We start from the raw sequence: 15,156 nt of genomic DNA, 5'->3' as shown, positions 1-15,156 counted from the left end.
TTGTATTAGTCACATTCATATAGTCAAACCCAAAGATCAAACTGAAACAGATCGATGCAAAAAACAAACCTATTCCAGCACATTCCAGAAGACTGTGAGCACTCTATCTGATTAGACTAAGTAATGGATCTGAACTGAAGTTCACTGGTGATAAAATCGGGAAGAAGCATTCTAGAATCACTTCCAAGGTATCATAGTAGACCACTTTCTATATCCCGTTCTTTCTTATTCACTCCATGTTGTACTCTCACCGTTCCGCACATAATGAAAATTACTCGGATAATAAATCTTCTTGTCAGTGGGATGGATTTGTCCCTGTCAGCTTTGCTCCGAACAAACCTCAGATGCAATTTGACAACGACTTCTTTTCTTCACAACCCCGAATTCAATTAAACTTGCCGGCACACAAAGACCAATGAGTTCTTTCTGGGCTGTACGATGGTTGGGACATAAATTGCAGTAGTCATGAAAAGAGGCCTTGTGAAGGATTCATTGCTGTATTCTTGCCTTGGCGCCGACCTTGTACGTAAAGTGCGGTTCTGTTAGAATACAATACAATTCAAATGTTTCTTCTAAACTCTGAGAAAGTCTTAGAGGTCTTCGTGGGAAAGTGAGAAGTTTAAGCCTGTCAAGGCAATATGATAGCCGTAGGCCCATCATCGTTGCATATAGGAGGGAAATTTAGATGATGCCATGGATGATGATGACGTATGTATGTCGTATGTCGAACTCATGTCCCATTTCTCTACGGGGCCGGGTATGAAGTGAGATGAATCTTCTTATCGAGTTTTTACGACCGGATGCCCTCCCTGACGTCAACTTTCTCACAAGAGTTAATGGAATGAAAAACACTGTGGAGAGGTTTATAGCACGCAATCTAGTGATTAGTCCGACTCGTTGGCTGAATGGTCAGCATACTGGCCTTCGGTTCAGAGGGTCCCGAGTTCGATTCCCGGCCGGGTCGGGGATTTTAACCTTCATAGGTTAATTCCAATGGCTCGGGGGCTGGGTATTTGTGCTGTCCCCAACATCCCTGCAACACACCACACATAACACTGTCCTTCACCACAATAACACGCAGCTACCTACATATGGCAGTTGCCGCCCACCCTCATCGGAGGGTGTAGAGAGGATGTTTACTCCGTTGTACTTCCTCTTAAAACAAAAATTCACCACCACCACTACTTTACAAGGGCTGCACCCGGTTAGAAATAGTCACACGAAATGATTATTATCTAGTAATTGGAAATTATGTCCGCCTCTGTGGTGTAGTGGTTAGCGTGATTAGTTGCCCCCCCCCCCGGAGACCCGGGTTCGATTCCCGGCTCTGCCACGAAATTTGAAAAGTGGTACGAGGGCTGGAACGGGGTCCACTCAGCCTCGGGAGGTCAACTGAGTAGAGGTGGGTTCGATTCCCACCTCAGCCATCCTGGAAGTGGTTTTCTGTGGTTTCCCACTTCTCCTCCAGGCGAATGCCGGAATGGTACCTAACTTAAGGCCACGGCCGCTTCCTTCCCTCTTCCTTGCCTATCCCTTCCAATCTTCCCATCCCTCCACAAGGCCCCTGTTCAGCATAGCAGGTGAGGCCGCCTGGGCGAGGTACTGGTCATACTCCCCAGTTGTATCCCCCGACCAAGAGTCTGAAGCTCCAGGACACTGCCCTTGAGGCGGTAGAGGTGGGATCCCTCGCTAAGTCCGAGGGAAAAACCGAACCTGGAGGGTAAACAGATGATGATGATGATGATGATGATTGGAAATTATACACCACCACCTCTTCCACCCTGCCGGCCAACATTCCGATGGTGAAGCGGCTAACCACGATGTCAGACGCCTTAACGATCATGGCCTCCAGGCGGGCTGCAAAGTTTCGGGAGAAGGATTGTAAGAGGACTTTTTAAATCTCGGTAAATCAAATATTTCAAATTGAAGTAACCTTTACTGTCCAAAACTACAGGAAGTCACGTAGCAGGAAGTAGGTTTAATTAAAAGTTGATATATAGACATGTGTACAGTTCAGTTCAGTTTCCCGCGTATCCGGTCGCATTAGTTCGTCTGCCGCACATACAGTACCTTCCGTCTCTTTCGGAAGCTGTCAGTGAACCCGGCTTGGAACAGCTACTGCAGTAATGTCGAGCTCTTTGTCCGAAGACAGAGAAATCATAGACTGCGAAGAAGAAAAGAGAATATTTTGGATACATGTAATACATTTAAAAAGGGAACAGTGTGCTGAATATTACCTTCACTTTCCGGACTTACTACTTGATGAGCACAACTTCTTTAAAGATTTCAGAATATCAGTCTCCAAGTTTTTGAGTTGCTAAGCGTTCTACACCTCAAAAAAAAAAAAAAAAAAAAAAACAAATTTCAGAAAACAGTATGCTCCCAGTCTGTTTCAGTTCCGTTCCGTTCAGTTGACCTTGGATATTATTATAACGTGCAACCAAATGTCCATCCGCACACTGCTTCAGTTCCGCACGCTTCAGCGTTTCTCCGCCCACCATCCGTTCAGTCGTTGCCTACGAGATACATAAGGCCGGGAAATACAGCACACTAGACTCGGCCTCAAGATACTTCCGACAAGCGCCGCTGGAGTTCTCTTTACTGAGCTGTCTCGCCCGCTCATTGCTACACGTTCCAGTATGAAAATCTATAAAAAAATTATTAAAACTAGCAATTTCACAAGATACCAAACAGATGTGAGATATAAAACAGACCAAGAGCAGTTGTATGACTTATCTACAACGTATTTCTTACACTTTGCTTAAACGAAATAAGTATTTCACGAAACAAGCAGAGAAGTCTATTAGCGAGTTTCTCACTTCTTCCCGTTTTTTCTAATTCTGCCTCAGTGTATCCGATAAACTGATCGAGATTGCGGCCACAAATAACTTTGGGTTTAATCATCTTATAAATTACCAGCTATCCTACCTTTCCCTCCACACATCTGATGTTGCGACATTCGTATTGAAGCCACTGTTTGGAGAGCGATGTTATGCCCGTTTCGCCCTTAGAAAATACTATATAATTTTTCAGCATCGTCTGATGTGGTACAGTTAGGCAGTGCAAGGATCTCATATCTGTAGCCGGTAGGTGCTTTCCTATGCCAGAGGACGCACATTTTTAGCGTCGTTTTTCACTTTTTCTTCCCTTAAGATTCAGTTTGTTCTAACAGGAATAAAGCTCCTAAATGATAATCTGTACAACTATTTTCAGTTTGGTTTACTTTTTGGTCAAGTTCAGATACCTTAAATAATTTTTCTGATTTCATAACCTATCCTACTTCTCAATATAATGTTTTTCGTAATCTGGCATTTGAAATCTCATCAATGTATATTTGTTTTAGCATAGATACTCGTAGCCTTTCCTTTTTTGGCTAGTTACTTTACGTCGCAACGACACAGATAGGTCTTATGGCAACTATGGGACAGTAAAGGCCTAGGAATGGGAAGGAAGCGGCCGTGGCCTTAATTAAGGCACAGCCCCAGCATTTGTCTGGTGTGAACATGGGAAAGCACGGAAAACCATCTTCAGGGCTGCCGACAGTGGGGTTCGAACCCACTTTCTCCCGGATGCGAGCTCACGGCTGCGTGCTCCTAACCGCACGGCCAACTCGCCCGGTTAGCATTTCCTTGACATAGTAACGAGACTTGTAGGTACTTCTTTTTTTGTTTATGGGTGACGTAGATCAATTATATGCTGAAGATATTGTATGTTCATCGTTATCTGAATCCGAAATGTTACTAAATTTTGATGGCAATACGTCATTTCTTGGAGCTGGAGCCTTCCTGCGTTTGACACTTTTCTGTTGTGATCAGGATATACACTAAAAACAGAAGGTACCGAGCTCGATAGCTGCAGTCGCTTAAGTGCGGCCAGTATCTAGTATTCGGGAGATAGTTGGTTCGAACCTCACTGTCGGCAGCCCTGAAGATGGTTTTCCGTGGTTTTCCATTTTCACAGGAGGCAAATGCAGTAGCTGTACCTTAATTAAGGCCATGGCCGGTTCCTTCTCAGTCTTAGCCCTTTTTCTGTCCCATCGTCGCCATAAGACCAATGTGTGTAGGTGCGACGTAGAGCCAATAGCAAAAACAAAAAAACAAAAAAAAAGAAGAAGAAGAAGAAGAAGAAACTTCGTTTGGGAGAATTCGCTTGACTGATATGCTTACCCTGAAATCTGGTGTATTAAAATGCAAGCTGCATACTCGCTTGCCTGCATTTGTCTCTTAAACTGCACTCCGAAGGAAAATTATGCAATGTCACATTTTCTTGCTTTTTAGCGGTATCCGAAGTATATAGAGGTACACAACGGTGCACCATTCTTTTCAACCTCACGGACACTCACCGACAGAAACAATACGCACAATAAATTGAATAAAATCAACAAAACATCACAATTACTCCGTACATCACCATGTTAAAGTCCGCCCAGAGCAGAACAGAATCTAGCGTCTAAACCGTGAACTAGGTCGGGCCGTCTTTTCAGAGGCAAATAAGTAGCTATGTCCCGGTCTTGTACATCTCGTAGGCAACGGTTCAGTCGAGCTTGCCCTCACAAGCAAAGTTGACGGAAGACGGAAGGTAGACCCTACCTGGCGAGCCTCTATACTCCGCACGGCCTTACTTCTAAATTGAAGTTTCGCAAAACAAATGAGCATCGCCTTTCCTCTGTTGCCAGCGCGCTACATCCGCGAGAACAGCTGATGTAATACGACCGCGGTAAAACGCCATTGTAAAATGTAATACCGTACTCAGAAAAACTAATGAATATGGATTGAAAACAAATTCACAAAAAACTACACTTACTAACAACATCTGACACTAAGAGAGAATATATTATTAAGAATAAAAGAGAAGGAAGAAATAACACATCACTCTACGCTAATGGCTGGCACAGGAAGGAGGTTATGGCTTGCAAAGGGAACACTCCACTGATCTCAGTCACTAGAACCCTACAACAATATGAAAAACACACTAATTACTGAAGGAAAATGCAAAAGATCGCGAAGTGTACCGAATAGCATACACGCTGAGCGAGATCTGTTAACCACGTGGCGAATGTAAATATTAGAGTTGGCAACTAGGTTTCGAGATCGTGCTCTGCCGATATAAATCGATATGAATGACAGCTTGGGCAAGACCAACTACAATATCTCAGACCTTAACCGACCTATCGAAACTGTCCATAATGGCGGCAGCTGAAGTGCTAGCATGCTTTTGTTTCGATTTGCGTAAGCCGCGTTGTTACCAAATATTTATGGAAATTTGAATATTATTAATCGTACATGATATTTATTTATGGTCTTAAGAAGATTATAGATCCTCTTTCAGTGCCGTAAGAAGCTGTTTGTTCTCAAAGAGCTTATTTATTCCAACAATGTCGGTGGTGATTAGGTTAATTTTGATTCTCGTGTTCTTCTCCGAAAGTACTTTCTTTATTTTTAGTTAGGCCTACCTATGCAATATGTTTATAGTTCAATGTGCTGTGTGCCTGGATGTAAGTAAGAGCTCAGTGTTCCCGTTTCCAATAGACCTAGTATTAAGGCAAAATTGGGTTAAGAGCATTCGTAAGGAAAACTTCGAAACGAATCATAGGACTAATAATGTTGTGTGCATTAATGATTTTATCATTTTTGAAATCAAATGCATTCTGAGGGAAGACATATACCTATAGAAGGTGGTGATCTAATTCCAGTGCCGCGCAAACTTCCAAAGTTAAAACTAATGATGCCTATCCTAGCATTTACCCTATCAGCCAACGTACCTTACTACAAAGAAAATTAAATCAGTCCCAGAAAGATCCGGAAAATCATGACCAAGATTTATGATTTAGAGACTAAATTAATCTTAAACGGTGGTGCAAGAATGATGTAACTTAATTAATTTTCAACGTTTTACAGTGAACACGCGTAAACTAAATCTAACCCCATTTCCCGTGAGTTAACGTGAGGATTATGCTCTTTTTTATATAAAATGCAATTATGCCATCAATTCTGATGAGTTTTAAGGTGACGAGTGCTTTAGACGGTCAAGTTTATCATACAAATATCGCTTGTACCTACTCAACAATACAGGTGGATTTTGGAGGGTTGAACTTTTGTTGGGGAAATTTGTTTGCGTGTTTTACATAATGGGCTGTGGTTAATGGTGCTGTTACATAGTATTTCAAGTAAGGTTAATAATGTACTTTGTTGACATCTATATATCGTATTTGCTGACCGGAGACACATATGTGAAATATTTTTATACCCCGTCCTTTCAACCTGACGTTGATACAATAATTCTCCCTTCGTTTTTTCCCCTCTGAAATTTCATTTAGACTTACAATACGTGATAACGCTACTTATGGTGTTTAATTATTCATATTTTGAGTTAGTGAGTTGCATTTCATGAGGTTCGACTTGTGATATTTTCTTTAGGTGACTCGGAATAAATATGCATAACCTTTCCCTCAACCTCTCATATCGCACGCCGATGTCCGCCATGTTTTTTCTGCATTAGGGTCTGATGTAATTGTAGTTGGTCTTGGCTTGGGATTGGTTGGATGTCTATCCTTCAGCACATAACCACCAGACAGCGCCAAATATGCCAAAACGTCAATTTAGAAGTAGAGCCGTACGGAGTATAGCGAAGTGTTTTATTTGAGTTCAGTAACTGCTGATAGAAGTCGTACAAAGACATCCTGGTATCGTAATATGGCAAGGAGAAGATTAAGTCAATCGGCAATGAAGCAGCAACTCCGTCCACGGTTTCTATGCAAAGAAAGAGAACAGATACCTCTGTGGCTAATGAGATGGGCAATTTTTTAACTGGCAAATATGCAGAAGTGGACAGAAAGCCCACGGATTCTCGACAAACAGTTTTATGAAACCGTGGAATAAACAGTGAGATCTTTTAGTCCTCTGCTACAAATTGAATTTAAATCTAAAATAACTACTCTAGTGACGGGATATGACAGAGGGTACACTGGTTTATAGTATTATACAATTCTAATTCCTTTTACCGTGTATTATTGTTAAATAAAATATGAAAGGAAATCAATATTACTTCATCGTTACTGCTAGTCGCTCACCAGGTGATATTGGTTTCTGAATTTTGTTTTTGTTTTTGAGGTGTAGAACGCTTAGCAACTCAAAAACTTGGAGACTGATATTCTGAAATATTTAAAGAAGTTGTGCTCATCAAGTAGCAAATCCGGAAAGTGAAGGTAATATTCAGCACACTGTTCCCTTTTTAAATGTATTTCATGTATCCAAAATCTTCTCTTACCGAGCTCGATAGCTGCAGTCGCTTAAATGCGGCCAGTATCCAGTATTCGGGAGATAGTAGGTTCGAACCCCACTGTCGGCAGCCCTGAAAATGGTTTTCCGTGGTTTCCCATTTTCACACTAGGCAAATGCTGGGGCTGTACCTTAATTAAGGCCACGGCCGCTTCCTTCCCACTCCTAGCCCTTCCCTGTCCCATCGTCGCCATAAGACCTATCTGTGTCGGTGCGTCGTAAAGCAACTAGCAAAAAAACAAAAAAAAATCTCTTTTCTGTCTTCTTCGCAGTCTATGATTTCTCTGTCTTCGGACAAAGAGCTGTTCCAAGCCGGGTTCACTGACAGCTTCCGAAAGAGACGGAAGGTATGTGCGGTAGACGAACTGATGCGACCGGATACGCGGGAAACTGAACTGAACTGAACCGAGCGGGACGGATGCAATGTGCTCCCTGCTTTGGAGGCCCACACCGGGCGAGTTGGCCGTGCGGCTAGGGGCATGCAGCTGTGAGCTTGCACCCCACTGTCGGCAGCTCTGAAGATGGTTTTCCGTGGTTTCCCATTTTCACACCAGGAAAATGCTGGGGCTGTACCTTAATTAAGTCCACTCCTAGCCATTTGCTATCCCATCATCACCATTAAGACCAATCTGTGTCGGTGCGACGTTAAGCCAATTGTAAAAAAAAAAAAAAAAAAATCATTGTAGAGGCCCGGGCCCACCTTTATTGCAGGCCCTGCTGGCCCTAACGTTACGCTCCTGTTTGGTACATTTGAGACATGAACAAAACTGTTGTGAACCTCTTGAAAATGTTGTCAAGAGCCGTCACTGACAGTGATTATTTAAGCTACAATGGTTCACTTAATTCAGATTTATATAGCTTTATGAGTTATATTTTGCAATTATTTTTATTGTATTTTTATATTGAAATTGCAAATTGTGTGTTGTCTACGTGACTTACTTCTTGTTCCCTGATACTTTTGTAAAGATTTTTTTTTTTTTTTCAAAAGTCGTTTGCATCCTTTCACAAATTAATAATCTCCACACAACTGTTTTTCCATATTCACCTTAACCATCAGAATTGCTTTCAGAGTTGGCAGTCTAATCTAATTTGAGTTTTCTCATGCGTGCATTTCTTTTTAATTACACAAAGCACGTACTCGACTGTCGCACTTTTATCGAGAAAGCATAACACAAATTTTTCATCAGCAGAAGTATTACAGTATTTGGATGACACTGTTAATTTGATTTGACTTGGGCAAACCGGAATATCCAAGCATCCAGGCTATACCCCTACCTGAGTCCCGGCTGGCACGTTGCCTGAAAGGGTCAAAAGAACATTCTAAAAACTGGAACAGTTTCGGCTAGTAATGGACATCAGGGCGGAGTATGTCAAACCTTCCTATTTACAACATACCTTGTGTGGCCCTGTGGCGCAACGGATAACGCGTCTGACTACGGATCAGAAGATTCCAGGTTCGAATCCTGGCAGGGTCGTTGATTTTTTGTTTCACTTATAACGTGAGGTGGAATTCTTCTGCAACCATCGTTCAGACTTTCGCAATCCCCTTGGGTCGTTTGCACACGTTAGGTATGACACTGCAGGTCCACTGCTTATCCTAAACGCCATTCCGAGTAAAATATCCGAAGACTGTAAATAATTTGAAAATACGCGAAATGATCTGCACAACCTATTAAAAATGCAATTGCAATAATACTTGCTATTAAAGAAGCTCAAGAAAATGCGTACGTTCCAGCGTATTGCTTCCGTTGGGAGCCAACACGCCTACCCTGCCTGCACGTTAGCCGAAATAGCTCAGTTGGGAGAGCGTTAGACTGAAGATCTAAAGGTCCCTGGTTCGATCCCGGGTTTCGGCAAACTTTTTATAGGGTCGATGTTTTCTTACTGACATTGGCCTGTTACAGTATAATCGATAGGCAAGGGTGGTTCGGCAGAATTCCTGTTTTTCTTAGTTACTATATAATATATGATTATATGCTGATAATCATCATCATCATCTGTTTACCCTCCAGGGTCGGCTTTTCCCTCAGACTTAGCGAGGGATCCCACCTCTACCGCCTCAAGGGCAGTGTCCTGGAGCTTCAGACTCTTGGTCGGGGGATACAACTTGGGAGAATGACCAGTACCTCGCCCAGGCGGCCTCACCTGCTATGCTGAACAGGGGCCTTGTGGAGGGATGGGAAGATTGGAAGAGATAGGCAAGGAAGAGGGAAGGAAGCGGCCGTGGCCTTATGTTAGGTACCATCCCGGCATTCGCCTGGAGGAGAAGTGGGAAACCACGGAAAACCACTTCCAGGATGGCTGAGGTGGGAATCGAACCCACCTCTACTCAATTGACCTCCCGAGGCTGAGTGGACCCCGTTCCAGCCCTCGTACCACTTTTCAAATTTCGTGGCAGAGCCGGGAATCGAACCCGGGCCTCCGGGGGTGGCAGCTAATCACGCTAACCACTACACCACAGAGGCGGACTATATGCTGATAATACACATTTGAAATAACCAAATATTGACTTTTAACTGTATTTTCTTATATTTTAGAACATATCCCTAGCGTACGATAGCATGGAGCCGAAATAGCTCAGTTGGGAGAGCGTTAGACTGAAGATCTAAAGGTCCCTGGTTCGATCCCGGGTTTCGGCATGAACTTTTATCATTCAGAGGGGCTGCATGGCCGAGGCGATGAAGGCATGCTCGGTCCACCCGGAAGGACCTGGGTTCGATTCCCCGTCAGAAAGCCGTAAAATTTAAGAAAGGAGACTTCCACTTCCGGAGGTGCACATGGCGTTGAAGTTCACTCAGTCTACACCAAAAATGAGTAATTCCTGGGAGCAACGGCGGCCGGCGAAGAGCTAACCAGTCTACCCCACCAAGTGCCGAGGTTACGGATAGTGGACGCCTTTACCTTCCACCCCTCCAAGGGCCCTCATGGCCTGGCTTTAGACTTTTGACTATGATTAAGAGAAAACGTTAACGGTTTTTTCCAGGCGAGGAAAGATAAATACAGGCTTGGGCTATATCATACTGTAGTCACAGTATTTGGGAGAATATAACACTACTTGGACGAGAATTAATTGCAAATTGTGTATCACCTCAAGAACCTGAGTTTGTGGGTCTTCTGGTCGGAAAACGGTTACCTCTTTCTTTGTTGATTTCTACGACTCAGAATTGGCATTGATGTCATCTGCACCATTGCCCTTACATCAATGAAGGTATCAATTAGGATATTGAGGCATAATCTACAAATGCATGTTAACGAACCCATTGTGCAGCAAGTCACAAATTTTTCTCTTGGATATATTGGTCTGTGAAACATGTTAACTGCGTGCGATTCGCTCTTTTTCACCAGGCCTTCAATAATAATAATAATAATAATAATAATAATAATAATAATAATGTAAGCTTCTATGGTGTAGTGGTGAACGTGTTTAGCTGCCACCCTCGGAGGCCCGGGTTCGATTCCCGGCTCTGCCATGAAATTGGTACGAAAGTGTTACGAGGACTGGAACGTTGTCCACTCAGCCGCGGGAGATCAATGGAATAGAGGGGGTTCGATTCCCACCTCAGCCATCCTCGAAGTGGTTTTCCGTGGTTTCCCCACTTCTAAGGCCACGGCCGCTTCCTTCCGACTTCCTTGTCTATCCCTTCTGATCTTCCCAACCCCACAAGGCCCCCTCTTCAGCAAGCAAGTGAGGGTACCTGGGCGAGGTACTGGTCCTCCTTCCCAGTTTTATCCCCGACCTAAAGTCTCACTCTTCAGGCGGTAGAGGTGTGATCCTTCGCTGAGTCCGAGGGAAAACCAACCCTGGAGAAATAATAATAATAATAATAATAATAATAATAATAATAATAATAATAATAATAATAATAATAATAATCTCGTGGGGATTTTTGCCTGTTCCCCTATCGGGCGCGTCCCAGGTGGCGGATCGGGGGGCTCGCCGGACTTGTCCGGAGGGCTTGAGGGTAATAAAATACCTCTCGCGGACCAAAAATAGGCACAGCCAGAAAACATCTTGAGGCAACCTCTGAGGCTCAATACCTTAGTTGTAACTATGAGATTGACAAAGATCAATCTCCCCATTATCTTCAACTTACTAGCATGATGGCAACGTCAGTTAATGATACTACTACCCAAGGCCCTAGTATTCATACTAGGTTTTCTCGGTCATCGGATTCTGGGGGACCGAGAACATCATGCGGGAATGTATCGGAGCTTCCCAAATCTCTTCGCCCAAAGGAAAAACATTTTATTGGTACTTTAAACATCAACACGCTTCGCAAAATTGGTAAGCACTTAACAGACACACTAGACCAACTCAACATCCAAATTCTAGCAGTCCAAGAAACTAGGTACAGTGACGAAAATCATTTCGAATCAGGAAACTATAGAATTTATAAAGGTAAACCAGCTACCCTCCTCCCTAACAAAATATTACAATTTGGCACTGGTTTTGCAGTGAGAAAAAATATCACAAACTCGGTATTATACTTTACATCTCCTTCTGAAAGAATTTTGCTAATGACAATCAAATCAGGAAACAAAGCTTATACACTAATCAATGCACATGCACCTACAAACAATTACAATCAAAAAGACCCACAGAAGGTAGATGACTTCTGGGAATTACTAGAAGAAACTACAGCCAAAATTCCAAAACAGCATGTCAAAATTCTGCTGGGGGACATCAATGCACAAATTGGCAAAGAGAAGAAATTTAGGACCACTGTACGACTTTACCCTGCTCACAAAAGAACCAATAAAAATGGAGAACGCTTAATTGGCTTCTGCGAGAATTTCGATCTAAAATTGATGTCAACCCATTTCTTGGCACTTCCACAAAAGAAAATGACATGGAGATCCCCGAACATGCATTTAGGAGAATTCCTACTAGACCATGTGGCTATTTCCAAGAAAAACAAAAAAGAAATTATGAACGTTAAAGTCAAAAAGGGAATTATTCAATCCGACCACCACCTATCTCTTGTTAAAGTAAAGTTTCAATCCAACAGGAAGAAAACCAAAACAATCAGAAACCCAAGAATCGACCCTGAATTTCTGAGACAGAACTCAAACAATTTCCTTGCGAATATCTCCAACGATGCTCCTTCAAACTGGCTAGAACTCAAGGACACACTCTTGAAAGCTTCACAAAACATCAGCAACCCCGCAAGGAAACGCAAACACAGGTGGTGGAATGACACCTATGACAAGGCCATAGAAGTCAGAATTAGGACCTGGCTAAAGTGGAGTTCCCATAAAACTGATCAAAATCGTGATGAATTCTTCAAAACACTGAAACAAACCTCGAAAATCATCAGATCTGAAAAACGAAAATATGATCAAAACAGAGTAGCAGAAATCGAAGAAGATTTCAAGAAAAATAATACACGGAACTTCTACAGAACATTCAGAGAAGAATTTATCCAATTACCAGGCACCTAGTCTCTGTTTCAAACGTACAGATGGGACTTTGGAGACAAGTAATAAGGGGAATTGTGAACTCCTAGCAAACCATTTCATGGACCTTTTAAACTGTGAATCTCCGAAAGAACAATTCACCTATGTAAAACCAACACCTAATCCAGATTCAGAACCCCCAATTACAAGAAGTCAAACAAATAATCAGAGATTTAAAAGACAACAAAGCACCAGGAGAAGATGGAATAATAGCTGAAATGTTGAAAATTGGTGGTGACAAACTGGCTCAGAGTATTCAAAAAATCTTACAGGACATCTGGTTTTCTGAAGAAATTCCGGAGGATTGGAAATATGCATTGATTCACCCACTTCACAAGAAAGGAGACAAATCAGATATTAATAACTACAGAGGAATTTCTCTCCTCTCACTCGTATATAAAATCTTCTCTAAAGCTCTACTTAATAGATTAGAGAAACAAACAGACCACCTGATCGGAGATTATCAGGCTGGATTCCGAAAAGGGAGATCCTGGGCAGGACAAATCCTAAACCTAAAAACCATACTACAGATTCGCAAAACCAAACAAACAGTAATCACCTTTGTTGACTTCAAAAAGGCGTATGATTCCATAGATCGGCAGACCCTGTTCAACATACTAGAGGAATTTCAAGTCGACAGGAAAACGAGGGAATTGATTAAACAAATTCTGACCAACACAACATCAAAAGTTAAGTTCTTGGGAGAAATTTCTGAACCATTCAAAATCAGAACTGGTGTCCGACTATTCAATTTAGTTTTGGAGAAAGTGATTCGTGAATGGAGAAAAGAAACTAAAGGTATAAACATTGGCAGACTTCTTAAAGACAAAATTCACCTTGATTGCTTAGCTTTCGCAGATGACCTTGCGATCCTTTCGAACAACAGACAAGAGGCAATCCACTCCATAGAAAAATTGCATGAAATAGCCGCAAAAACCGGACTCCAAATTTCATTTGAAAAGACGCAGTTTATTGAAGGAACTAAATCAAGATTCGACAATCAACCATTGATCATCAAATGTGGAATACTTTCCCAAGTAGACAAATTCAAGTATCTAAGTGAAATTATTCAGCCAGCAGGGTTAAATCAGGAAGCTAACAAAGAAAGAACTGCTAAACTGCAAAGGGCTTACAAAATCACACGGAACAGATACAACAAAAGATGTATATCAAAAAATGCAAAATTACGACACTACAATCACAAATCACAGATAGCATCAGAAAGTGACAACTAAAATTCTATGGACACCTACACGGAATGGATAACACCAGGCTGACCAAGAAAATTCTAAATCTAGCTCTAACCTTGAAAATCTGCAACAATTGGTTAGCAGAAATTCATGAAGATCTACAAGATATGGGTATTAAGGACGAAACCATTCAAGATAGAATGGAATTTAGAAGCTTAGTAAACAAACATAAATTTGCAGAGAAACCAACAAGAAAAAATACAGGCTGGACAGAAACACGCAGAAAGGAACACAGTGAAAAAAATGAAGAGATATTGGGAAGAAAAGAAGAAGAAACATTGTGCAAAACAAGTTCAAACGCGCTCCACAGTTGGGCACACTAGAAAACATTGAAAAGACAGAAAGGAAGATCTTGAGGAAGATACTAGGGCCCAGGAAAGTGGGTCAAGAATTTAGACTGCGACCAAATGAGGAACTATACAAAAGGACCGAAAAAATCACAACATCCTTCAAGAAGAGAAGACTCTGCTTCTACGGACACATTAAAAGAATGCCACCAGAGAGAACAGCCAAGCGAATTCTGGAATACATGGAGAACAGGAAGACACAAACTAGCTGGCTTAAAGGGGTCAAGGAGGATATGGAGGAAAATAATATATCACAGCAGGCAGTGTACAACAGACAGGAATACAGAAAAATCATCAACAAAATTAAGGTATTCCAAGATCAAAGTGGCAAAAAACGGACCGGCAACAACTGGTCACGAAAACGTAAAGAAGCCCACTCCGAAAGGATGAAGAAGTACTGGGCCGATCGAAAGAGGAAGAACCGTAAATGAATGATGCTTAACGTGGTCCATAGTAGACCTATTCGAAAACAATAATAATAATAATAATAATAATAATAATAATAATAATAATAATAATAATAATAATAATAATAATAATAATAATAATAATAATAATAATTGTTATGGGGTTACCCGTGGACCAGCAGAAGTGAAAAAAGGTGCAGGGGTGAATGGGTCTTACTACAAAATCAAAGTTAATTTTAAACTTTAACAAAGGTTATATTGTTTTTATTTAAAAAAAGAAACAAATAAAAACGTAACAGTTACCAGTAGCAATAAACAAGTCTAGGAAAGACAAGATTGGTGGTATAAACATAACTTGGGCTTCAAGCCCTCACTTAACAATTCCTGAGCTACACACTTTACTTTACAAATATCATAA

The 15,156-nt window shown here is 41.7% G+C and overlaps 3 non-coding genes across 3 annotated transcripts; all 3 read left to right on the top strand.

The window, feature by feature from the left end:
* Nucleotides 1-8,679: 8,679 nt before the first annotated feature.
* Nucleotides 8,680-8,752, top strand: TRNAR-ACG (transfer RNA arginine (anticodon ACG)). Its single transcript has one exon. It is a non-coding gene; the product is annotated as a tRNA-Arg (tRNA).
* A 308-nt stretch (nt 8,753-9,060) lies between these two features.
* On the top strand, nt 9,061-9,133 carry TRNAF-GAA (transfer RNA phenylalanine (anticodon GAA)). Its single transcript has one exon. It is a non-coding gene; the product is annotated as a tRNA-Phe (tRNA).
* A 710-nt stretch (nt 9,134-9,843) lies between these two features.
* Nucleotides 9,844-9,916, top strand: TRNAF-GAA (transfer RNA phenylalanine (anticodon GAA)). The gene has a single exon. It is a non-coding gene; the product is annotated as a tRNA-Phe (tRNA).
* Nucleotides 9,917-15,156: the final 5,240 nt, after the last annotated feature.

This window comes from Anabrus simplex, chromosome 3, assembly GCF_040414725.1.
Source record: "Anabrus simplex isolate iqAnaSimp1 chromosome 3, ASM4041472v1, whole genome shotgun sequence".
Classification (NCBI taxonomy): domain Eukaryota; kingdom Metazoa; phylum Arthropoda; class Insecta; order Orthoptera; family Tettigoniidae; genus Anabrus; species Anabrus simplex.
The sequence above is the reverse complement of the archived record's forward strand: the minus strand, read 5'-3'. Positions and strand labels throughout refer to the sequence as shown.